Consider the following 26,402-nt stretch of genomic DNA (forward strand, 5'->3'; position numbering starts at 1 on the left):
AATTAAAGAAGACATAAATAAATAGAAAGACATCCTATGGTCATGGAATGGAAAATTTAATATTGTTAAGATGACAATACCATCCAAAGTGATGTACAGATTCAGTGTAAGCCCTATCAAATTCCCAATGACGTTTTTTGCAAAAATAGAACAATCCAACTTAAAATTCATATGGCATCTCGAGGGACCCCAAATAGACAAAACAATCTGTAAGACAAAAACAAAGTTGGAAGTTTTCATACTCCCTGATGTCAAAACTTACTACAAACCTTCAGTAATCAAACAGTGTGATATTGGCATAAGGACAGACATAAACAAATGGAATAGGACATGGAGCCCCAAAATAAACCCTCACATATATGTTCAATTGATTTTTTTAAAGATTTTCTTTATTTATTTTAGAGAGAGAGTGGGGGGAGGGGCAGAGGGAGAGAGAGAATCTCAAGTAGACTCCTGCTGAGTATGGAACCCGATGTAGGGCTCTATCTTACAACCCTGAGATCATAATCTGAGCCAAATCAAGAGTCAGCCACTTAGCCAAGTGAGCCACCCAGGCACCCCTGGTCAATTGATTTTTTTTTAAGATTTTATTTATTTATTTGAGAGAGAAAGAAAGAGAGAGCATGAGCAGGGGGAGAGGGAGAAGGAGAAGCAGACTCCCAACTGAGCAGGGAACCCGATACGGGGCCCGATCTCAGGACCCTGGGATGATGACCCAAGTCAAAGGCAGATGCCCAACTGACTGAGCCACCCAGGCACCCCTGGTCAATTGATTTTTGACAAGGGTGTCAAGACCATTTGATGAGGAGTCTTTTCAACAAATGGTGCTGGAAAAACTGGATATCCTCATACCATATACAAAAATTAACTCAAAAATTAACAAAAATTTAATCAAAGACCTAAACTTAAAAGCTAAAACCACAAAACTTTTAGAAGAAAACAGAAGATAAATCTTCACAGCTCTGGGTCTGATAATGATTTCTCGGATATGACACCAAAAGCACAGGCACCAAAAGAAAAAATAAAATTAGACATCATCAACATTTAAAATTTTGTGCATAAAAGGACACTTGCAAAAGTAAAAAGATAACCCATGGAGTATATTCGCAAATCATACATCTGATAAGATATTAATATCCAGAATATGTAAAGAACTCTGACAAATCAACAACAAACAAAAAAAAACAAAACAAAAAACAATTCACAACTGGGCAAGGGCTTAAATAGGTATTTCTCTAAGGAAGATATACAATGGTCAATAAACACATGAAAGAATGCTCAGCATCATTAGTCATAGGGAAATAGAAATCAAAATCACAATGAGATACCACTTCACACCCATTATGGAGGCTATTGTTAAAAAAAAGAAGAAGAAAGGAAAGGAAAGGAAAGAGGAATGGAAAGGAAAGGAAAGGACACATATTTGCCAGAATATGAAAAGACTGGAACCTTTGTTCATTGCTGGTGATAATTTTAAATGGTGCAGCTGCTATGGAAAACATTTTAGCAGTTCCTCAAAAAGTTAAGCAAAATCATCATATGATTTAGGAATCCCACTCCCAGGTATATACCCCAAAAAACTGAAAATGGGGTAAGCATTCCCTGTTCTGCACTGACCTTTATCTGCCCTGCCCTTGCCCTCAACCAACACTGAAAGGTAAACACCTGAGCTGAATTCAAGCTCTTAACTGAATGCAAAAAAATGAATAATCTTATTTTTTTTAATTTTACTCCATGTTTAATATACGTCCTAAATGATATATAGTACTTTTGGGGCACTTGGGTGGCTCATCAGTTAACCATTTGGTTCTATTTTCTTTTTTTTTTTTTTTAGATTTATTTATTTATTTGAGAGAGAAAGAGTGAGAGAGAAAAAGAGGGCACAGGTGGGGGGAGGGGCAGTGGGAGAGGGACAGAGAGAGAATCTCAAGCAGGCTCCACACTCAGAGCGGAGCCCGATGTGAGGCTCAATCCCATGACCCTGAGATCATGACCTCAGCTGAAATCAAGAGTTGGACATTTAACCAACTGAGCCACCCAGGCACCCAACCATCTGACGCTTGATCTCCACTCAGGCCTTGATCTCAGGGTCATGAGTTCAAGCCCTGCATTAGGCTCCACACAGGTCATGGAACCTACTTTAAAAAACAAACAACAACAATAAAAGAGATTTAGTACTTTTTTGTTTTCATTAAGCAAATTCTCGGGGAAAAAACTTTTCACAGGCATGCACACAGAAACTTTTTTGTGTTTCGTATGAAATCTATTCTTACCAATGTATAACCCTTATTTTTATGTAACACTTTTTTTAAATGACATTAAATTATACACAAATCAATAGACCAAGAAACACCAAAAAGAGGTCCTCTTACACTTCAGAATTTAAGACACAATAACGGAGGTACTGTAAATCACCGGGGAAGACTGGGATTATGCGGCCCATGGTTTGGGGGGCATTGGGCTCACCATTTGGGGAAAAAAATGCATTTAGATTATCATCTCACAAAATACATACAATTAATTTCTTGTAAAACTAAATTGCATTTAGATCTCCACCTTATAACATATGCCAAAATAAAAATCATAGTAAAAACTAGCAAGATAAAGAATTTAGTATTTATTGAGCCTCTAAATGAAAAGTCCTTTTTAAACGGAAATGAACTTTTTTTTCAGTCACAAAGGAAAATATCAGCAAATTTGACTGCAACCACAACAAAGGCAAAATTAAAGCCAAATAGCAAACAGAAAAAAATATATATGCATTTCTAGCAAGCACAAAAGACAAGTTCTTCATAAAGAACTAATAACAAACTCATTCCCCCTCATTACTACCACCACCACCACCGCCACCACCAAAAAAGAGCCTAACTCCTAAATCTTAGAGAAAGGTCTGGAGATGTACATACCAAACAAGCCCTGGGAGAGTGAGATTAAGGAGATGCATTCTGTGTTGTTTTAATTTTACGGTAAGCATTTAAAAAGACATACATTTTTGAGAGTAAAATACAATATCGCAACAGATAAATTATTCATTATAAAAGGAAATAATAGTAGTAAACATTGGTAAGTGATTAAAGTCAGTCATAATCAAAAAGAAACTAATGGAATACACACAAGGATTTTGCTTCTATCAAATTAGAAAAGAGTATGAAACGTAATTCCCAGTGCAGTCACGCAACTCTGTCAGCAGTATGAATTGCCACGACCCTTTGGTAAGGCAATTTGAAAATACATTTAAGAGCTCTAAAACTATTCATTACCTTGAGCCAATAATTTCCTTTCTGACAAATCTATTCTAAGAAAAAAATCCATTCTAAGATATATAAAGAGCTTCATAGGAAAAAGTAGAAATAATAAATGTTCAACAATATGGAAATGAATAAATGGATTCTATACAAGCATTCGATGAAATATTAAACAATCAGTAAGAGGACAAAGACTTCAAAAAGACTATCTGATAATGGACTATAAAAATGACATCAAAAATTGGGTACCATCACAGAAAAAAATGTTTACGAAAAATCAGAATTCAAAACTGTTTATACACTACAATTACAGTTACATACTTTTAAAAATACCTACACATGGAAGGAAAGGAACAGAAATTAATATTATGAATGTTACCCAGAAAATGATTGTGTCTTCATGCAAGTAAACTCTTAACCACAGGGCAAGCATGTAGGCAATATTCGGTAGAGTAGCCATTAGAATTGTTCTGATTATCATGGGCTATGGTTTGTCTTTATTTTTAATAAGCTTGTATTACTTTAAAATAAAAACTAATCCTTTCAAAAAGCATCAGAAACGAAATATTAGTGACTTCTGGGTAGCAGAATTGTGGGTAATTTTTACACTCTTTTTTGCTTGTCTGTTTTCTCTGAATTTCATACAAGACACATGTATTGCTCATATAAACTTTAAAAGGTTTTAAAGTTTTTAAATTTTTAACACATGTATTTAACATGTGGTTTTTACTGATTTGAAAACACTGCTGTTCTTAAAATCACCCTGGGCCAATTTACAAAATTATATTCATTACAATATGTTGCTATTGCTCAAGATACGTGTCCAGAAAGTGAGATTTACACTTTTTACCCCATACACTTCCGTCAAGTTTTACATTTGTATACTGGAAATGTGTAAATATATTACCTGTGTAATTTTTTAAATAATTTAAAAGAAAACCCAAAGGAAAAAAAAACCCTGCTTTGTTCTCAGACTATAATCAGGGCACACAATATTCTTGCTAAAAAATTAATTCAGTAACAACTCAACTAGTCAACTCAAACTAGTAATGTCAAACAGATACATAGCTTTTAGGATGGAGATTACTGTGTTTGGAAGGTAGCTCAGAAAAAGGAAAAAGTCAAGTAGCCAGCTATTTCTTCGTTTTGTTGTCTTGGTAACTAAGGCAGCTGTATGAGCTGTTTTCTATTATTTTCCAATTCTGTCACAGAAAGAAAATTTTCAAATGGGAAAGCAGATGTGCCAAGGGTATAATTAATCTCCCTGCAAATGGCCCATTAAAATAATGTCAGTGGACATAGGATGAAAACGAATCCAAACAAAAGAACTAGAAAAATACAAGCCTAAAGCCAATGAGTGTTTCACATTTGGTTCCGTTGACACGGTAATACGAAAGATTTTGCGACAGGCCAAAAATCTCTAAGGCTGGAATCTAGGAAGGCCCAGGCAAGCTTACCCAAAAAACGGAGTGGGAAAAAGCTTCCTGGGGCCAAAAGCGCTAATACAAAGGAACCCAACTCCCACTGGTGAAAGCTCCAAAGAGGAAACGGTATGACTTCATGGGCTAAGTCCTTCTAAATGGAGCCTGTTTTCAACAGCCGTGTGTAAAATGAGAAATGAACTCTACCAGAAGTGACTCATGAAGAAAGCACAGCACTGTGAACAACTGCGCCTACAGAGCCACGTGGGGGTGAGGACGGGCCCCCTGCGCTCACACATCCACAGCTGCTCACACAGGGCAGTTACCATCAGCCACGCGGATCCCTCCAAGGTCAGTGAGGTGGACCTGCAAGCACACACGGTCTGCTCTTAGATCGCTCCTTGGCTAGTTTCAAGTCAGCCTAACTTGATGCGACTGGAAATGTTAACAACCTTTTCCGAGGCTTTGAGGGAGTTAAGACAGATCAGGGATCTTGTTCTCTACCTTCTTCTTTTTTTCTTCGCTCTCCACATTGCCCAGCACAGATGGATGATTTCTCTTTTAGTGAATCAATAAAGCAGCTGGGAAAATGTCAGAGATATTGGTTAGCAATTCAAAAAGAGATGTCCTCAGATTCAAGTAATTAATACACAAAACAAGCAGCATTAATATCTGGATAGGTTAGCTTCAAAAAAAATCTTTTAAGTTAAAAAAAATTACCTCAGGGCACCCCAAAAACCCTACATTTTCAATTACCCTTTACCCAGGAAGAAAAAACTTTGAGTGTAATTATAGGCCTTTTTTTTAATATTTAAAAATAAAGTTTCTAGTTATTTTTCTTATTGCAAAAATAAATCATGCTCATTGGTCTCCCCTCATAAGGAAGGAGGAGAAAGACTTGGAGGAAGAGGAGGAGAGAAAAAAAAATGGGGACAAGCAAAAGGAGAAAAGAAAACGAACCCAATGAGACCCAGTCTCCCAGAGACAGCCACTGTGGACCATCCTGACATATGCATTTCCAGAGTCTCTTCCTTGCATGTACAAATTTCCCCCCAAAATACATTATTCATAACCTTTTTTTTTACTTAAAAATGTATATTGTATTTTCCTCTTCTTTCCCTTCCTTTCCCTTATTGAACAATTTGGTTCACAAGTCATGAGATCATTATGTGAGGCCCAGCAAGACAGGCCTGGGTGTGGTTGAATGTGAGGGGTGCAGAAGGGCAGGGCCACCCAGAGTGCAGGATGTCAGAATCCTGGGGGAACAGCGGGACAATGGGGACAGGGGAAGTGACATGCGGCCTGGTGGGAAGTGTCAGAAACCGAGTAGGTGAGGAGGACATCAGCATGAGGGACAGCCTGACGCACAGTGACCCCTCTCAGGGACTTGGAGCCTAAGCAGGGTGAGGAGGGCATCTGTGGGACGTGGGACAGCAGCAGTGTGGGAGGTTGTCTGCACACATACAGGGGATGAAACTAATAAATATGCCGAGGATAATGGGAACCAGTTTTCTCACTGTTTAGACAGGTACTAATATGAAAAGGGAGAAGAGTAGAACAAAGCTTGTGGTTGTATACTGAAATTGGAGAATTTATGGTTTTTAATATATATACTTATTTATGAATGTGTATGTATACATTATGAATGTATAAATGTCTAAATTATACTCCCTTGCTCTGGGAACAGGGGACTCCCAAAAATAATGAGCATACCTAGCACTTGGAACTTGATTTCCAAATACCATTCTACATGCTAAAATAACCTGGGCTCCTTGAGAAATGGCCAATTCTAGGACCAAAGCAAGGGAAAAGTGTTGTATTCATTTCTGACATTGCTGTTAATAAATGACCACACACACTTTGCTGCTTGAAACAGAAATTTATCCTCTCACAGTTTTGGAATCCAGAAGTCCAAAATCCAGGTGTTGGTAGGGATGTCCTGTGCCTGGAGGCTTTAGGAAAGAATCCTTCCTTGCCTCCTCCCACTCTGGTGGCTCCAGAAATTCCCTGTGGTACATCACTCCAATCTCTGCCTCTGTCTTCACATGGCCTTCTCTGTGTCTCTGTTTTCTCCCCTTCTATCTCATAGAAGGACACCTGTCACTGCATTTAGGGCCCAGCAGATAACCCAGGATGATCTTCCTATCTCAAGATCTTTAACCTGATTACATCTGCAAAGACCCTTTTCCCAAATAAGTTAATATTCACCAGTTCTGAGGCGTTGGACATGGGCATATCTTTCGAGGGGGCTACCATTCAACTTGCTCTAGACAGAATGGTTCTGGAATACCTTGTTGTGCTGGAAAGTAAGGAAAAGCTCACAAATGATGGGGACATGTCAAAAGAACATAGAAGACATCATGAAAGGGTTCCAGTTGGCCAAATATGGAACAAATTGAATATCAAATAATAACAGTAACAAATTATAACCCAAAGAATAAAATATGTCCAAATAGATATAAATAAATAAATAAATAAAGGAGAGTTTGATGAAGAATAAGTTTACATAGTGTCAATGTATCTTTCCACAAAATATTTACCAATGACAAAGTGAAAAAAAGAGTAATTTTACAGTGAAGAAAGCCGACAGACTCTACCTTAATGAAATACCCCAGTAATGAGACACGATGAAGTTGTATGCTATACCACCTGATACAGAATGCAATGGGAAGCATCACTTTCTGAGATCTTCTTGCCAAAAACATATTACTAATCTAATCAAACAAATCCCAAGTAAGGAACATTCTAAAAACATCTGCAAAGGTGTCATGAGATCAAAGAAAGACAGAGGGACTATTTTTTTTTTCCCTGAGGGACTATTCTTGATTGAAGGACACTAAAGAGACATGACAACTCCATGCAACACGTTGTTCTGAACTGGATCCTTTTGCCAGGAAGGACCATTATTAGGACAATCATAAAAACCCGATTGGGGTCTAAGGTTTAGATAGCAGTAAGATAACGTGATGGTTAATTTTATGGTCCACTTGGATGGGCCACGTTGCCCAAATACTGGTCAAATATTATACTTAATGTTTCTGGAAAAGTGCTTTTTGAATGAGATTAACATTTAAATTGGTGGACTTTAAGTAAAGCAGGTTATTCTCCAAAATTTGGGTGGGTCTCATCCAATTAGTTGAAGGCCTTCCTTGAGCTAAAAAGGAATTCAGCCAGCAGAGGACCTTTGTACTTGAATGGGACTTAGACTTTTCCCTGGGTCTCCAGCCTGCTAGCCTACTCTACACGATTGTGCGAGCCAATTCCTTAAAATACATTTCGATATATCTATACATACACATTCTGTTTCTTTGGAGAGCCTTGACTAATACTACCAATAGTAATTTCTTGATTTTGGTGGTTGTGTTATGGTTACATAGGAGAATGACCTACACTTAAACGCAGTAAACAAATATTCAGGGGGTGAGGTGACATTATGATGGCAACTTACTTTACAATGGTTGAGGAAAAAAATATTTACTGTTCCTATAACTGTTCTGTAAGTTTGAGATTATTTCAAAATGAAAAAAGTTTTCAATTCAACCGTACAGTTTTTAAAAAGTGTATTGTAAACACTTTTCACGTCAGCAAGTCCATTCATGTAACATCATTTTAAATGATCGTATACACTGGATGTATATATCATTGCTCGTTTAACCAAATCTTCTATTGTTGGGTATTTACATTCTTTCCAACTTTGCATTATTTCAACATTATTATAGTGATATATCTGAGGATATTCTTAATTACTTCCTTCACACAAATTTCCAGAAGTGGAATTTCTGGGTCAAAAGCATTCATTTGAAACTTTTGCATACATAAATTGCCAAATGGCCTTTCAAACACCAAATTCCTTTGCCTCCAACAAACCTACACCACTACTTTAAGCAAAATGATAGGCCACTGCTCAGCCAAAACTCACAATTCCTGAAATGCCCTAGTCTAGCTCTCGAAGTATCCAGACTCCAACTTCCACTTCTCTTTCCCACCTCAAATACATCTCCTCCTTAACGTGGAGCTGCCATGCCAGCCAGACGGTACTGATATTCAAAACCCTTCAAAGCGTAATGCACACATGTGGACTTTGGAATCAGACCTATATTGGAGTACCAGTTCAATCACTTATTAGAACCAGCTAGTCTACTTTGGAAGAACTACTTACCTGATACATAATTTTAACCATATTATATGCTTTTTTTCCCCCAAAATTCTAAGATCAAATTATTTTTAAAATAGGAGATTGCAATGCCCTGTGTGTTAGTCCAGGTCCTCTGAGAAGTAAATACCAAAATGGTATTAATATGTGAAGAAAACACCTGTGGGGAAAATGGGGAGGGAGCCAGGAAGGCTGAGAGAGCCATCAGACTTGGATGCAAGGAGGAGGACCCAAAAGAAGGAAAAAGGAGGGAAAGTGGAATGCAAATATCTTAGAGCACAATGGCTGTGCAGCAAGGCCTTTGAGGGGCCCTCAGGCCAAAGTCAGTTGGCAGGTGGGCCAGTGTTTCCCTGGGATAGGATACCTCAGCATCCCAATAAAATATTGTGATTTCTAAGAAATGTATCTTTGGTCTTCGCCCATGGATGCTGGCTCACAGTTCCCAAAACCCTTGGGTCTTTCCTGAATGATACTAGTAATGGGAGCCTTTTGTGTTACAATATTTGGTCTCTTGTCTTCTGTTCCTGAAAATGCTTCCAAGCCATAAAAGTAAAACGGGTGTCTTGTTATTCAAAACAAACCCCTTTCCAACACTACTGTGTTTATGTTAAAGAAGTGACTCTTGGACATCCCCCAAAGATGGGGGCTGGTTGCCAGGGGAACCAACCCTGAAGAGAGGGTTGGAACCTTCAGTCCCACCTTCTGATCTTTGGGGAGAGGAGAGAGGCTGCGGGCTGCAGGCTGAATCAATCACCAATACCCAGTGATTTAATCAAGTATGCCTTTATAATGAAGACTCCATAAAGACCCAAAAGGAGACGGTTTGGAGAGCTTCCAGGTTGGTGAACCAGAATGTTTCCACATGCCATCATGCTGGGACCCAAACTCCAGGAGGACAGTAGCCCCTTTGTTCAGGACCTTGCCCTATGTATCTCTTCATCTGACTGTTGATTCATATCCTTTAATATCCTTTGTAAAAAACTGGTAATCTAGTCAGTAAATGAGTTTCCTGAGTTCTGTCAGCCACCCTAGCAAATTAACTGAGCCCAATAAGGGGGCTGTGGAAACCTCTGATTTATAGGCAGTTAGTCAGTAGCACAAGTAACAACCTGGACTTGCAATTAGCATCTGAAGTGAAGGGCAATCTTGTGGGACTGAGCCCTTAACCTGTAGAATCCGATGTTATCCTGGGTAAATAGTGTCAGAATTGATTGAATACCAATCAATTTATTGGACACCCAGGTGGTATTGGAGACTTGCTGGTTGGTGTGGGGAATCCCACCCCACCCCCTCAACCCATGTTGGAATTGGGTGCAAAACCCTTCACCAAGCTGAGTAATCAGCTTGGAGCAGTAATGGATGTCAGGCACGGCTCTGGCCCTAGTGCAGTTATGTTTGGGTGACAAGGCACAAGGGTGACAAGGCACAAGCCCGTAGCCACCATACCTCGCTTATCCCTGTGCCTAGAGGTTTCCAAATGGGAGCAGGGCAACATTTAAGCCCAATCAGGGGGGTCGGCAACCCATACTTCAGAACCAGTTCTATCTCTTGGGAGAAGGAGATAAGGAATTCTATTTTTCTAATCAGGAAAAGATTTGGAGGACCTCTAGGAAGATAGTGACAGAACTCTGGAGGACCATGAAAGAAGATTAGAAAAAAATGAAGAAATATACTCTTCTTCCAAATGGAAAAGTTCTTATGTTATGAAAATATCACTTTTTCCAAATTATTTGCCATTCCAATCAAAAACCCATAAAATCAATGAACTTATTCTAATATTTATCTTAAAGCATAAATGGGTAGGTATAGTTAAGAAAATGCTGAAAAAACTGGATAGCAAAGAAAGGTTTTTACACTTACCCGATGGGGAAAATTATAAAATTTAGTCATTAAAATAATGTGATGGTGGTCATGGAAATAGAGAAACAGGTGGAAATTATTAGAGTGCTTAGCAACAGATCTAAGTGCAAAGAATATTTAGTCTATGATGAACGGGGCTCTTAAATCAGCTCTGATGTAACTGACTAAACGGTTTTGAAGACGGCTATTCGGAGAAATAAAAGCAAGTCACTAAGTGTCACCAAACCCCAAAATAAACTAGAGATCGCTTACATTTTTTAATGTAACAAAAAAAGAGTAATAAAGTACTAAAATGTACATGAGAAATTACTTATCTGGGTTTAGAAGGAAGAAAGCCCTTTTGAGCATATAAGAAGAGTCATAAACCGTAACATTAAAGATTGACAAATTTGATATACCAAAATTTAAAACTTCTGCAAGTCAAAAAACTCCAGAAAACATTCTGGGAAGACTGCGGTGGGGAAGATGAAATAGTTTTGGAGACTTTCTGAATCCCCACATAGTAATAACTAGATGACATAGCCAACGTTTACAATAAATCTAGGTGACAGGATATTCCCCCAAAATCCCAAATGCAAACAGATAGGGACAAACCAGCAACAGCCACAGTTTCTGCAGTGTATTAACATCTTTGCAGAAGGATGTCCACAATAGCTAAATCGTGGAAGGAGCCAAGATGCCCTTCAACAGATGACTGGATTAAGAAGTTGTGGTCCATATATACAATGGAATATTACTCAGCTATCAGAAAGAATGAATTCTCAACATTTGCTGCAACATGGACGGCACTGGAGGAGATAATGCTAAGTGAAATAAGTCAAGCAGAGAAAGACAACTATCATATGATTTCTCTCATCTATGGAACATAAGAACTAGGAAGATCGGTAGGGGAAGAAAGGGATAAAGAAAGGGGGGTAATCAGAAGGGGGAATGAAGCATGAGAGACTATGGCCTCTGAGAAACAAACTGAGGGCCTCAGAGGGGAGGGGGTAGGGGAATGGGATAGGCTGGTGATGGGTAGTAAGGAGGGCACGTACTGCATGGTGCACTGGGTGTTATACACAACTAATGAATCATCGAACTTTACATCAGAAACCAGGGATGTACTGTATGATGACTAACATAATATAATAAAAAATCATTAAAAAAAAAAACATCTTTGCAGAAGGAAGCAGACAAAAGCAAGAACAAGGCATTTATCGGATCTGAGAATAGTAACACCATAAAATAGCAAATAAATGTTCCCTGTGAAGTGCAGTAGATCACCTTGAGAGCAAAAACTAAAACTGAACCCCCATAGCAAGTGAGAGCGAGAACCCATGTATAGGCCTAAAAGGGATCGAACCATCAAGACCCTTCACATTCTCAAAACTGACCAGCTACTGTTCCCTTCCAGAACTGGACTTGACACCAACGAGAAATTGTTTGAAATGGAGTCAAAATTGAGCAGGATACTGACAATAGAGGCAAAGGAAAAACAAGGCACAAATAAAATGAGAGGGAGAACTGAGCCAGGACATTTCAGAAGGCAAGCTGCCATATTTTTCAACCTACACAAAAATAACAGAAGAGGAAGACCTGTGAACTTAGAAAAGCGTGACTGAACCACTCCTCCTTTAAAAATTTCAGGAAAACTAATTTCATACAAAAATGAGCAGCTGACAATGATCAGGGTTAAAGCCCATAAAAAATCCCAAATGAAAATAAGGAGCAGAATAATATTCCTATGATCAATGAAAGCACTCCAGAAAGATATGCCCACAAAACATACTTTTATCTGTTATTTTGTAATCCAAAAATGTTTAGGCTCTTTAGAAATATAGTCAATTGAACATCTGACTTATGAGGGTAAGAAAGTTAGATTATCATCAAACTTTTTTAAAGCAATGCTATATGCTAGAAATAAATTTAAGATATGCAAAGAAAATGTGATCCGAAGACTTTATACCCAGAAAACTAACTTTTAAATATAAAGAGCTAAAAAGACTGTTATCAAAACAGAACTCAGGAAATAACTTTCTCAGGAAATAATTTTCCCATGAGCCCTCCCAGAAATATCTTCTAGAAGCTTCAGACAACCAAAATTACTAGAGAGACATTGACATAAATATTGGCCATGAGCATTAAATATATGGTTACTTTAAAACCAAATCTAAGTGAGGATAAAGACAAAGGTTATAGTGTTTAGTAGCTCTATACACTATATAGCACTAACACTAACCATTAAAAAATGGGGGAAGACTGGGGAGAGCATAACCAAAAATTTTAAAAATATTTTTCAGTAGCCATTGTAGTGATAAAAGATTAGCATTGTTATTCTCAGATTGCTGTGTATAAAGCAAATGTGCAATATCAGACATCCTAATTCTATCATTCCCTGTGTCTTTGAGAATCAGAATAGTCAGCATAGAAGGGGAAAAATACAGTAATGTAGAAGAGATTTAAAAATTCTTATTTCGTAAATACTAAATTTCAAGTGGAATATATAAGATAGATGACAGATAGATGATAGATGGATGATAGATGATACATAGAAGATAGATGATAGATAGATAGATAGATAGATAGATAGATAGATAGATAGATAGATAGAGTTACTAGATCTGTCCACTGAAAAGGTTTATAAACAGTAAGCATCCAAGTAGCAATGGGCATCCATCAAATCCAGATTGTGATCTTAAAATACCATCTCCACTAAGTCGCAAAATGAAACAAAGCAAATTAACAAAAAACAAGGGTTCTTGAAGTGATGGCTGACAACAGGTCTAAATAGAAGATGGAGAAGATAAACCTGGAACATCTTGTCACACCAGGTAAAAGGGAATCTGCCACAACACAAAATATTATTTGGGAAGGTCCCAGATCAAGATGGCACCACAGCAAGCTCCTAAACTCAACTCCTCCCACAGCCACGTAAAATCTACAGCTACATATGGAACAATTGCTTCTGAAAGAAATCCAGAAGCTAACTGAATCCACACATTGGGTGAATGAGAAAATATCCACATCAAAACGGGTAGAAGAGACTGAGAAACGATCCCACCCTAAACCCATCCCCTGCACAGTGACATAGAGTCAGGAGGAAACTCACAAATCCCGGCTTCTCCCTGAAGAGTAAAGGATTTGGACCAACATCTAATGCTCTGACTTTTAAGACTTCCACCTAAGAGATGGGCCCCCAAAACATCTAGCTCTGAAAGCCAATGGGATGCGCAAGATTATAACAAAGACACAGTTCTTAGAGGGCTTGTGAGGATTCACAGTGGCTATCCTTCCAGGCCTCAGAACAGAGGCAGCACACTGAAACACCCAGCCTTTCCCTGAAAGAGGCCTATTTGCATATCTTAAAAGCCGCAGCCTGAGAATCGGGCTTCTAAATTAACACAAAAGTAGGGACTGATTCCCGTCCTCTCCAGAAACCAGGGAGGCTGATGGGTGTCCTCTTTGCCCTCTTTCTCTGCTCCACTCCAGGTTATAGGTAGGTACGTCCCTGAAAGGAGCTTGTGCATGTATCTGGTGCCCTTGCTTCTGTGGATGCTGCCCAGAGGACCTAGCTCTAAACTGCTTGGCCCTGGTGGCCAGCAGGACTTATGCTCCTAGGTCCCATAGGATTGTAACAAACAGAGAAAATATTCTTAACCAGCTATCACCCCAAGTCTGAGTGCAGCGACAGCAGTCAGAAATACCCAATTCCTGGGACGCCTGGGTGGCATAGCAGTTAAGTGTCTGCCTTCGGCTCAGGGCGTGATCCCGGAGTTATGGGATCGAGCCCCACATCAGGCTCCTCTGCTATGAGCCTGCTTCTTCCTCTCCCACTCCCCCTGCTTGTGTTCCCTCTCTCGCTGGCTGTCTCTATCTCTGTTGAATAAATAAATAAAATCTTAAAAAAAAGGGGGGGGGGCGCCTGGGTGGCACAGCGGTTAAGCGTCTGCCTTCGGCTCAGGGCGTGATCCTGGCGTTATGGGATCGAGCCCCACATCAGGCTCCTCTGCTATGAGCCTGCTTCTTCCTCTCCCACTCCCCCTGCTTGTGTTCCCTCTCTCGCTGGCTGTCTCTATCTCTGTCAAATAAATAAATAAAATCTTTAAAAAAAAAATCTTAAAAAAAAAAAGATGAGAGAAGAGTGATGGATGTATTAACTAGTTATGAGGAATCTTCATGTACAGTTGACCCTCGAACAACACAAGTTTGAACTGTGAGGGTCCACTTACATGCAAATTTTTTTATAAATACTATACTGTATTGTAGATATAGTTTCTCTTCCCTATGATTTCTTAATAACATTTTTGTTTATTTTATTAAAATAATACAGTATATAGTACATATACCATACGAAATATGTGTTAATCAACAGTTTATGTTATTAGTAAGGCTTCCACTCAGGAGTAAGCTAGTAGTAAAGTTTGGAGAGAGCCAAAAGTTATAGGTGGATTTTCAGTTGTGCAGGGTGTTGGCACCTTAACTTCCATATCATTCAAGAGTCACTGTACGTGTATATCAAATCATCATGGTGTACACTTTTTTTTTGTTACTTTCAGAGGTAAAATTTAGTAGCATATAACACCCAGTGCTCATTACATCAAGTGCCCTCATTAACACCCATCACCCAATTAACCCTTCCCTGCACCCACCTCCCCTCTGGCAACCCTCATTTGTTTCCTAGAGTTCAGTGTCTCTTATGGCTTGCCTTTCTCTCTATTTTCATCGTATATTATTTTTCCTTTCCTCCCCCTACGTTCATCTGTTTTGTTTCTTAAATTCCATGTATGAGTGAGATTATATGGTATTTCTCTTCCTCTGACTGACTTATTTCACTTAGCATAATACCCTCTAGTTCCATCCACGTCATTGTAAATGGCAAGATTTCATTCTTTCTGATGGCTGAGTAATATTCCATTTTATATATATATACACATATACATATATATGTATATAGATAGATAGATACACACCACACACACACACCCCCCACATCTTCTTCATCCATTCATCTGTCAGTGGACATCTGGGCTCTTTCCATAGTTTGGCTATTGTGGACATTGCTGCTATAAACACTGGGGTGCAGGTGCCCCTTCAAATCACTATGTTTGTATCCTTTGGATAAATAGCTAGTAGTGCAATTGCTGGGTCATAGGGTAGCTCTATTTTTAAGTTTTTGAGGAACCTCCATACTGTTCTCCAGAGTGGCTGCACCAGCTTGCATTCCCACCAACCGTATAAGAGGGATTCCTTTTCTCCACATACTCACCAAAATCTGTCATTTCCTGACTTGTTAATTTTAGCCATTCTGACAGGTGTGAGGTGGTATCTCATTGTGGTTTTGAGTTGTATTTCCCTGATGCCAAGGGATGTGGACCATTTTTTCATGTGTCTGTTGGCCATTTGTATGTTTTCTTTGGATAAATATCTGTTCACATCTTCTGCCCATTTCTTGACTGGATTTTTTGTTTTTTGGGTGTTGAGTTTGATGAGTTTTTTCTAGATTTTGGATACTAACCCTTTATCTGATAAGACATTGGCAAATATCTTGTCCCATTCCGTGGGTTGCCTTTTAGTTTTGTTGACTGTTTCCTTTGCTGTGCAAAAGCTTTTTATCCTGATAAAGTCCCAATAGTTCATTTTTATCTTTGTTTCCCTTGCCTTTGGAGACGTATCTAGCAAGAAGTTGCTGTGGCCCAAATCAAAGAGGTTTTTATCTGTGTTCTCCTCTATGATTTTGATGGATTCCTGTCTCACATTAAGGTTTTTCATCCATTTTGAATTTATTTTTTTTTAAAGATTTTATTTATTTATTTGACAGAGAAAGAGACAGCCAGCGAGAAAGAGAACACAAGCAGGGAGGGTGGGAGAGGAAGAAGCAGGCTCCCAGAGGAGCAAGGAGCCCAACGCAGGGCTCGATCCCAGCATCCTGGGATCAGGTCCTGAGCTGAAGGCAGACGCTTAACAACTGAGCCACCCAGGCGCCCCCTTTTGAATTTATTTTTGTGTATGGTGTAAGAAAATGGTGCAGTTTTGTTCTTCTGCGTATTGCTGTCCAGTTTTCCCAATACTGTTTGTTTAAGAGACTATCTTTTTTCCATTGGATACTCTTAACTGCTTTGTCAAAAGTTATGTGCCCGTATAGTTGTGGGTCCATTTCCAGGTTTTCTCTTCTGTTCCATTGATCTATATGCCTGGTTTTGTTATATTTGGCCTCTTCCACTCCCTCTCGTTGCAGTCATTCTTCCTTGTTAAACACTGGAATGGGGAAAGCCTTTCTAAATGGTTACATGAATATACCAGGATTTATTTACTCATTCTGCTTTTGAAAGACATTAGGAGTTATTATGGATAATGCTACTATGAACATTATTCTATATGTGTTTATCACACAGGAGCACATATGGTGTTGAGTAAATATTTAGGAGTGGAACTGTTAGATGAAATAATACGTGGATCTTCAGTTTTAGTAGATATGTCAGTTTTCCAAATTGCCTGTAACCAACTGACACTCTCATGAGCAGAGTATTGGTATTTTTCATAATACTGGTTATTATCACTCTTTCATAATTTTAATAGTCATGGTTATATAGCAGTATCTTATTATTTTAATTTGCATCTTCCTTATTTCTGAAGGACTTATTCGTTGTTTAGACAAGCCTGGTTTAATCTCTTGCCTACTTTTTTTCTGTTGGATTGTTTCTCTTTTTCTTTTAAAGTATAGAATACAAGAAGGGAAAAAAGTTTTTAAAAAAACAACTGCACAGATATTCAATCATGATAATAATAGTTATTTCTGAGTGATGGAATTATCAGTGATTTATATTTTCTTCCTTGTGCTTTTCTGCACTTTTCTAATTTCCTACACTGATTATGTATTATTTTCAGAACATTAAGTGTTGCACCATTTTAATGAATAAAAACAATGGGTTTTTGCAAAAGATACCATCTAGGGAATAAAGATTGAATGCCGAACTGGTAAATTTATGAGATATTTGGGTGATTTATGGTAGTGATTTTCAAATGATTCCAAAGTGTTCTATAGCTAAAATTGAATAATAGTGCCCTTTTCCAATTTTCAGTGGTTTCCTTTATGTTGCTTAATGCCTTAGAACCAAATTTAATACATTAAGTTTCCAAACTATACATACATCAATGAATTATTAATATGCCAAATAGGATTCAGCAAAAACAAGTTATGGGAGAAGTATGAACCATAGTTAGGAAAATCATACTCTTATATCAAGAAGAATTTCTGCTTTCACTCCCATCAGAACTCCTATTAATGTAGCAGCTTCTAAACTAAAAATATTGGCATTCTGACAAATCAAAAATTAAAAGGCTTTAGATTTCTCATACTCTGCAAAATTAAGTATCAAATACTGATTGAATAAAACTATTCCCTGGGTACCTGGCTGCTCAGTTGGTGGGGCGTGTGAGTCTTGATCTCGGGGTTGTGAGCTCAAGCCCCACACTGGGAGTAGAGATTACTTAAAAATAAAATCTTTAAAAGAAAACTGTTCCTGGGGCGCCTGGGTGGCACAGCGGTTAAGCACCTGCCTTCGGCTCAGGGCGTGATCCCGGCATTCTGGGATCGAGCCCCATATCAGTCTCCTCCGCTATGAGCCTGCTTCTTCCTCTCCCACTCCCCCTGCTTGTGTTCCCTCTCTTGCTGGCTGTCTCTATCTCTGTCGAATATATAAATAAAATCTTTAAATAAAATAAAAATAAAAAATAAAAAAAAACTGTTCCCAATAGTGTGTAACATAAAGAACTGAAACATGATGCATAACCTCAAAAAGCTTGGCATTTCATTGGGCAAATCAAGCCCTTATGAAAGTAACAAAATGCATGATAATGTATGAATGATGTCGCGAGTCAAGGAAAACAGAGGTAGAGGTAAGACAAAGCCTTAAGAGAATGCCTAATACAAGAGGAATATAAACTTAGGGTAAGTATTCTTTCCTTCTACCTGAGCACTCTGTCCCACAATAGATGCCACCACCCAGCAATATAGGAATTTTTATCTAAATTTATGCTACCTTCTTACTGTTATCATAGTGGCAGATCCATGGTTTTATGATGGTCTCCAAGCTGCAACTCCCCAGGATCCCAATCCTTTCTCTGTTGCTTTGTTATGCTCTCCATCTTATTTATACAGACAAATGTGCTTTCTTTTAGCCAAGGTACCAAGTGTGCCCTTGAATAATCTGGAATATAATTTGAAGCAGCCCTTAAAATGTTATTGAAAATTAATTTCCAGGAGCACCTGGGTGGCTCAGTCAGTTAAGCATCTGCCTTTGGCTCAGGTCATGATCTTGGGTTCCTAGGATCAAGCCCCATGTGGGGCTACCTGCTCAGAGGGGAGACTGCTTCTCCCTCTCCTTCTTTCCCTCCCCCCTGCTCATGTTCTTTCTCTCTCTCTCAAATAAATAAAATCTTTAAAAAAAATAATTTCCAATTATCACCCTCAATAATTCTAAATTCCACATAGCAATTTGCAGTCAGTTTTCATAACTGTTTAAGTGGAATTTTGACACTGAGAATTTAAAATGAACTGTTCCCGAATGTAAGACCAAATAAGCTTGGGCTGTCAGGGAAGATGGTAATGGAGGAAGTTCCAGGAATTTGTCTCTCCAGCTGGACAACATTGCATTGGCAAAATCTGTCTTGTGTAATCATTTTAGAATTCTATAGTCTATTTAAAGACTTTCAGCTTCCAGGGGACAACGTGCTGGGTAAATTGTGGTTAGTTGTGATCAATTTCACCCCAATACAGTAGTAGCTGCACATCCTCCCACTCCCAGCCCCATGGCAGGCAGCTATACCAGTGTTTCTGGAGTAGCTTGCAGGAGCCAGAGTGAGCAAAAGGACTTTGTCCACCAAACACCAGGGATCAGGGTTCTGACCACCAACTGCTGCATCTGATGATGAAAATGTAGACACAGAGGTGGGCAGCCACTGTTGGCAACTCCCACCGCCATCATTTCATGCTCCTCCAACTGAACCAGCTTCCAGAAGATTTAAAGAGACAACAGTTAATTTATTCTCTTCCTTTTCCCCTTTTGCCCCTTTTGGAAGTCAGACATTTAAAGATTAGTTACATACACAGGAAAAGTTAGAAAGTCACTACACATGCCCGAGATGCAGGCTCAGAAAAGACCTGAAGAGACCTTAAGTTACACCTCAGGTTGATCCCTGACACAGACACCTAACAAAACAATTTGTAAAGAAACAAACCAAAACAGCACACCCTGGGGAAGGAGGAAAATCTGATTTCCAGAATTACCATATTATAAGATTTAAATGTCCTGTTTTCAATTAAAAATCACAAGGAAAAAAAGAAACAGGAAAGCACATTAAAAAGAAATAATAAAAAAATAAACAGAAACTATACCTGAAGAAGACCTGATATAAGAGGTGCAATTTATTTCAAACAAACTAACAAAAAAAAGGCAAAATGACAATATAGTCATAGTAATTTTTTAGAGTAAGTTCTGGTTCTGGCCTTGAAGAATTAGTTCAAATTGCACTTAATACTCCTTCTATAAACAACTAAAAAACTAGAAAACATATAAAACAACTGTGTTCAAGCACTGACCAGTATCCAGCATAGGGTTACAATCCTGCAGGAGGCACAGTAGGTGAGCTCCAAATCCACCCGGACTTTTTCTCTGAAGCCATTTTCCAAAAACAGTATAGGAAAATGGAGGCCAAGCAGAGAACTGTCTCTGAGCAACAGAACAGAGGTTGGAATTCAAAGTTGCTATGGCACATGAAATTTGAGGGGCAGATTATCAGGAAGGAAGGAGTTGCACAGAAAGAATCTCCAAAATCTGCCTGGGGTTCCCCTGGAGTGTTGGTTTGGTTTGGTTTGGTTTGTTTTTTTTACATAGCCTAAGCTATGTATGTGAAGGATGAGGCTCTGAAAAGCCTAACAGAGAAAAGATACTAAGGGATTGAAAGCTGAAGAGAAATATCAGGGATTTAACAGTGCCAGGGAGACACAGACCCAGCCAGAAAGGAGAGGCACTGGTCAATATCTTTGTTATTCAGTTTTGACATCAGAATGCTCATTTCTTAGAAGAAAAGACCATGCTCTAGAATTGAGGGCAAAATTGAAATAACCAACATTTAAAAACCTAAAACTAAGTTTCAGTAAGGTCAGGGTGGTCCACATTAGTTTAGCTACCTACAGAAATAAAGTTCAACACTCTTTTAAAGAAAATAAAATAATCCAAAGCCTCTAAAATAAGTCATCAACTGTCTAGTATACAGTCAAAAATTACTAGAAATTCAAAGAAAGAAAAATGTGATTGAGAGTAAAAGAAAAATCAGTCAATAGAAACAGACACACAGATACCTCAGATGTTGAAATTAGCAGGAATGAGGGCTTAAAAATAACTATAGGGACGTCTGGGTGTCTCAATAGGTTGATTTTGGCTCTTGAATTCAGCTCAGTTCATTTCTCGGAGTCATGGGATCAAGCCCTGCATTGGGATTCATTCACGCTCGGCAAGGAGTCTGTTTGAGATTCTCTCTTTCTCTCTCTCCTTCTGCCCCTCCCCCTTCTCCAAAATAAATAAATAGATCTTTAAAAAATAGCCATAAAATGTGTAAAAGAATCCAGGGAAAAGGTTGACTATAATGGGTAAAAAGATAAGGAATTTTTGGAGCATTCTAAAACATACACATTTATTACATACACAAAGGTAATATATGTGACAATAATAGCAAAAGGGTAAGAGAGAGGGTAAGTAGATATTGCTGTTTTGTTTCTCCTCAAGAACTGGTATAACAAAGAAAAACTGCAATGAAATGTTGGAAGCATTATTAGAATGGACTTGCATGCAGCAGGAGCAAAACAAAGGACAATAGTCAGTTCCCCACAGCATATAGTGAAAGGCTGAGTGCTGCTTTTTTCCTATTCTAGACTCCTTTCTGCCCACTATTCTCCAAATGGCTGAAACCTAGAGACTCTTAGCTGAGTTCCCTCTAGCTTCTTGTTAGGTTCACCCAGTGGGAAGTACCATGGAATCTTGGAGGGCAGAAAGAAAGAGAAGTAGAGTATTTCTTGTCCACTCTCTTCCTGTATCAGCTCAAGAGTTTTGGCAGTGGTTATATCTCTCTATAACAGCAGATTCTGCTAGGATGCCCCTTCTCCATGACCTCAGCTCTCAACCTTCAGATAAAAAGGCTGGAATCCTGCTGTCACTAGTTCCTGGTCACTCAACATCCCCTGGTGGTTCTCTTAACTCTGTGCACACTGCTGTAAATGGCTCCTTCATTAAATACACACAGGGAAATGGAACAGTGGGAAACAACAGCACGTTGTGGCATCAGGCTTACTCAAATTATGGTGTCTTGGGCATGGGATGGAGTACAGTGAGGAGAAAAGACTTGGAAATCACTGGATTGCAGTGGCAATGATAAATGGGTTGTCAGCTTTGAAAAAGAGAAGCTTGGTGTCCTGAACTTTCAACTCAAGGCATGGGTTGAAATGAGATGGCCTCCAAGGAGTCTGTTATCTCTTTGCTGCAGGGCCACAAATGACTAAGGACGGGGTGCCTATTCTGCAAGAGTCATCCCACTATCCCTCATTGTCTCCAGAGTTAAATTCCAAAATGGCTGAGTATCTGCATGGCCTTGAAGTGTCTCTCTACAGTTTGCTCACTGTTGCAAGGAAGTAAAATAATAACAGTGGAGAAGTCAGACAACACCTTGAAAGAGTGATCACAATAAACATCACCAGCGAGAGGCAGATGGACATCCTATGCTTCCAGGTGTGATCCTTGAGAAGGATATACCATGTACACAATATTCATTCCACCTGGCAATGCACACCTGAATCTCAGGAAGGATCAGATGAGGCCAGAATGAGGAACTTTCTATTTAAAAGAAAATGGAGGGGAGCTATATTCTTCAAAAATGTCAATGTCCCCATAAAAGACAAAGAAAGACTGTGGAAATATTCTAGACCGAAGAACACTAGGTGAAAAGTAAAAGCAATACCTGATCCAAGACTGGATTCTTCACTCAAGGGGGAAAATGCTACAAAAAACATTAAAAATTGGCATAGAAATGGTAGCTTGGATAAAACAATTTTATTAAGCTTAAATTTACTGAACTTGAAAACTGTACTGTTGCTAATGTGAGAGAATATCCATATTCTTAGGAAACACATACTGAAATATTTAGGCATAAAGGGCCATGACATGCAATCTAGTCTCAAATTGTTTGGTAAAAATAGATATTATGTATACATACATATATATGCATATATCTATATGTGTGTGTGTGTGTGTGTATATAGGGAGAGAGGGGGGAAATCCATGCATATTACATAGCAAATGAAGCAAAATGTTAACAGTAAGTGAAACCGGGTAAAGGGTGCATATTAGTTTGCCAGGCTGCCACAAACAAAGTACTACAAATGAGGTAGTGGTACGATTGTTGACTTAAACGACAGAACATATTGGCTCCCAGAAGTCTGAGACCATCAGCTGGGGTTGGTTCATTCTAAGGGCTGTGACAGAGAATCTGCTCCAGCCCTGTCTCCTGGCTTCTTGAGGTTTGCTCAAAATCTTTGGCATTCCTTGGCTTATACTGACAGCACCCTGATCTCTGCGTTCATGGTCATGTGGGATTCCCCCCATGTGCACGTATCTCTGTGTCCATATTTCCCCTTTTGTATAAGGACACCAGTCATATTGGATTAGGGCCTAAGCTCATGCAGTGACCTCAAGTTTAAAGCTGTAAAGACCCTGTTTCCAAGTAAGGTTACCTTCTACAGTAATAGGGGTTAGGACTTCCACAGATCCATTTTGTGGGGACACAATTCAACTTATAACAGATATACAAATGATTTTTATAGTATTTTTATTCCTGTATTTTTTCTGCAAGTTTGAAATTATTTCCAAGTTAAACATTTTTTTTTAAAAGGAAAAGAAATTCCTGGGGCTCAGTCAGTTAAGCAGCTGCCTTCGGTTCAGCTCCTGATCTTGGCATTCTGGGTTGGAGCCTGCCTCGTGTCAGGCCCCTGCTCAACCCGGAGTCTGTTTCTCCCCCTCCCTCTGTCTCTCCCCCACTCATGCTCTCTCACTCTGTCTCTCTCTAATAAATAAATAAAATCTTAAAGAGAAAAAAAAAGGAACATTGCGTCAAAAACTGGGGACGTACTGTATGGTGACTAATATAACAAAATAAAAATTATTTTAAAAAAGAGAGAGAGAGAGAAAAATGAAAAATTCCTGTATGACCCAGAAAGTGAATTACAAAACCTATTCCAGGAATAGACAAAGGAATATATCCCAAAGGAATCATAAGATTCTACCAATTCCCATCCACAAGACCCTTGGAATGGAAAATAGAGGCATTGACCAGAAAGGACAAATTGTGAAATTAGGTAGGCCAAATTTATCAATATGAGTACACTTACCAAGAATTCTAGATTTAGCTTTTTCTCAGAGAGAACGCCAAATGGCAGATGATGCCGGTGCTGCAGGAGGACCTGGCAGGCCTGGGGGCCCTGGAATGGGGGGGGGGGCTTCTGAGGAGGCTTCAGCAGCAGCATCTGGGCCCCAGCTGGAGAGAGGCCACAGAGCTCACGGAGGCAAGGCCAACGACATGGCTGGGCCACCTGGTCAAGGTCATGAAGATCAAGTCTCCAGAGGAGATCTTTCCCTTCTCCCTGCCCATCAGCGAATCTGAGATCATTGACTTCTTCCTGGGGGCATTCCTCAAGGATGAGGTTTTGAAGATCACGTCTGTGCAAAAGCAGACCCCTGCTGGCCAGCATACCAGGTTCAAGGCATTTATTGCCATCAGAGATTACTATGGACACGTTGGTCTGGGTGTCAAGTGCTCCACAGAGGTACCCACTGCCATCCGTGGCTTTCCAAGCTTTCTATCCTCCCTGTGCAGCGAAGCTATTGTGGGGAACAAGATAGGCCAGCCCCACACTGTTCCATGCAAGGTGACGGGCTGCTGTGGCTCTGAGCTGCCACCAAAGGCCCTGGCATTTTTTCAGCCCCTGTGCCCAAGAAGCTCCTGATGATGGCTGGTAGTGACAATGGCCACACCTCAGCCAGGGGCTGCACTGCCACCCTGGGCAACTTTGCCAAGGATACTTTGGATGCCATCTCCAAGACCTAGAGCTATCTCACCCTGACCTCTGGAAAGAGACAATGTTCACTAAGGCTCCCTATCAGGAATTCACTGACTGTCTTGCAAAGACCCACACCAGAGTCTCCATGTGGAGAACCCAGGCCCCAGCTGTGACCACCACATAGTTTTATACAAGAAAAATAAAGTGAACTAAAGCTTGTTAGGAGAAGAAGAAGGAGGAGGGGGGAGAGGGGAGGAGGAGAAGGAGGAGAAGGAGAAGAGGAAGAAGGAGCAGAGGAAGAAGGAGAAGAGGAAGAAGAGGAAGAGGAAGAAGGGGAGGAGGAGAGGAGGAAGAGGAGGAGGAGGAAGAAGAAGAAGAAGAAGAAGAGGAGGAGGAGGAGGAGGAGGAGGAGGAGGAGGAGGAGGAGGAGGAGGAGGAGGAGGAGGAATTATTATTATTCTAGAGTCAATATGTCCAGCAGCAAAAATCTAGGAACCGCTATTCAAATATGCACAGTTTTGCTCCAATAAGCCTTGTCAGAGGTTCCATACAGTGTTAAAATCTATCACATTTTGAAATCTATTGGGTCTGTTGCAATAGTTTCAGATATGTCTTCCTTCCACTTTGGTCCTGAAGTGGCTGTGAGAGTCCCAAATGGCTCTAAGAGTTTCCTTGTACAGCCTGGTTCAGAGATGGCCTAGATTGAGATGCTGCAATTTTCCTAGCATACTTTAGAGAAAGGGGTATGATGATGTAATGAGATGGGAATGTCGAAGTTAATTCATTATGTGCAGCCTGCTTAGACAACACCAACCCTACAACCCAGGATGGTCCAGAAATGCATTAGTGAAGGGAGTACCAGCAGCCATAAAAATCTCTATATTAACTGTTCTCCTTAGGCCAGACATGCTGGTGGGAGATGCTGCCATAGAATTGGGCTTCCTGCACAGCAAAGGAAATTATCAACAAAATGAAAGGGCAACCTACCAAATGGAAGAGAATAGTTGCAATCATATATCTGACTAAGAGTTAATATCCAAAATACACAAAGAACACTTAAATCTTAATAGCAAACAAACAATCTTATTTAAAAAGGGGCAGAGTATCTGAATAGACATTTTTCCAAAGAAGACATACAGATGACCAACAGGCACATGAAAAAGATACTTAACATCACTAATCATCAGAGAAATGCAAATCAAAACCACAATGAGATATCACCTTGTCCCTGTTAAAATGGCTAATATCAAAAAGATAAGAAATAACAAGTGTTGGTGAGTTTGTGGAAAAAAGGGAACTTTTGTGCACTGTCGGTGGGAATGTATATTGGTACAGCCACTATAAGAAACAGTACGGAGGTTCCTCAAAAAATCATATGTAGAACTACCGTACAATCCAGCAATTCCACTTCTGGGTTTTTAATCTGAAGAAAATGAAAACACTAATTCTAAAATTATATCTGCACTCCCATGTTGATTGCAGCATTATTTACAATAGCGAAATATGGAAACAACATAATCATTGATAGATGATTGGATGAAGAAAGAAGATGTGGTATATATACAATGGAATACTATTCAGGCATAAAAAAAGAATGGACTGTTGCCATTCGTGACAACGTGGACGGCCCTTGAGAG

At 39.4% G+C, this 26,402-nt stretch overlaps 1 long non-coding RNA gene and 1 pseudogene across 1 annotated transcript in view; one reads left to right on the forward strand and one right to left on the reverse strand.

Annotated features, from left to right (window-relative positions):
• Positions 1 to 2,166: 2,166 nt before the first annotated feature.
• Positions 2,167 to 26,402, reverse strand: part of LOC130541876 (uncharacterized) — a 30,090-nt gene continuing 5,854 nt past the window's right edge. Inside the window, exon 2 of the long non-coding RNA XR_008955951.1 lies at positions 2,167 to 5,247. This is a non-coding gene — a long non-coding RNA (uncharacterized LOC130541876). The remainder of the gene's footprint in view (positions 5,248 to 26,402) is intronic.
• LOC113245553 (40S ribosomal protein S2-like) lies at positions 24,138 to 24,949 on the forward strand (annotated as a pseudogene).

This window comes from Ursus arctos, unplaced genomic scaffold (genome assembly GCF_023065955.2).
Source record: "Ursus arctos isolate Adak ecotype North America unplaced genomic scaffold, UrsArc2.0 scaffold_27, whole genome shotgun sequence".
Lineage (NCBI taxonomy): Eukaryota > Metazoa > Chordata > Mammalia > Carnivora > Ursidae > Ursus > Ursus arctos.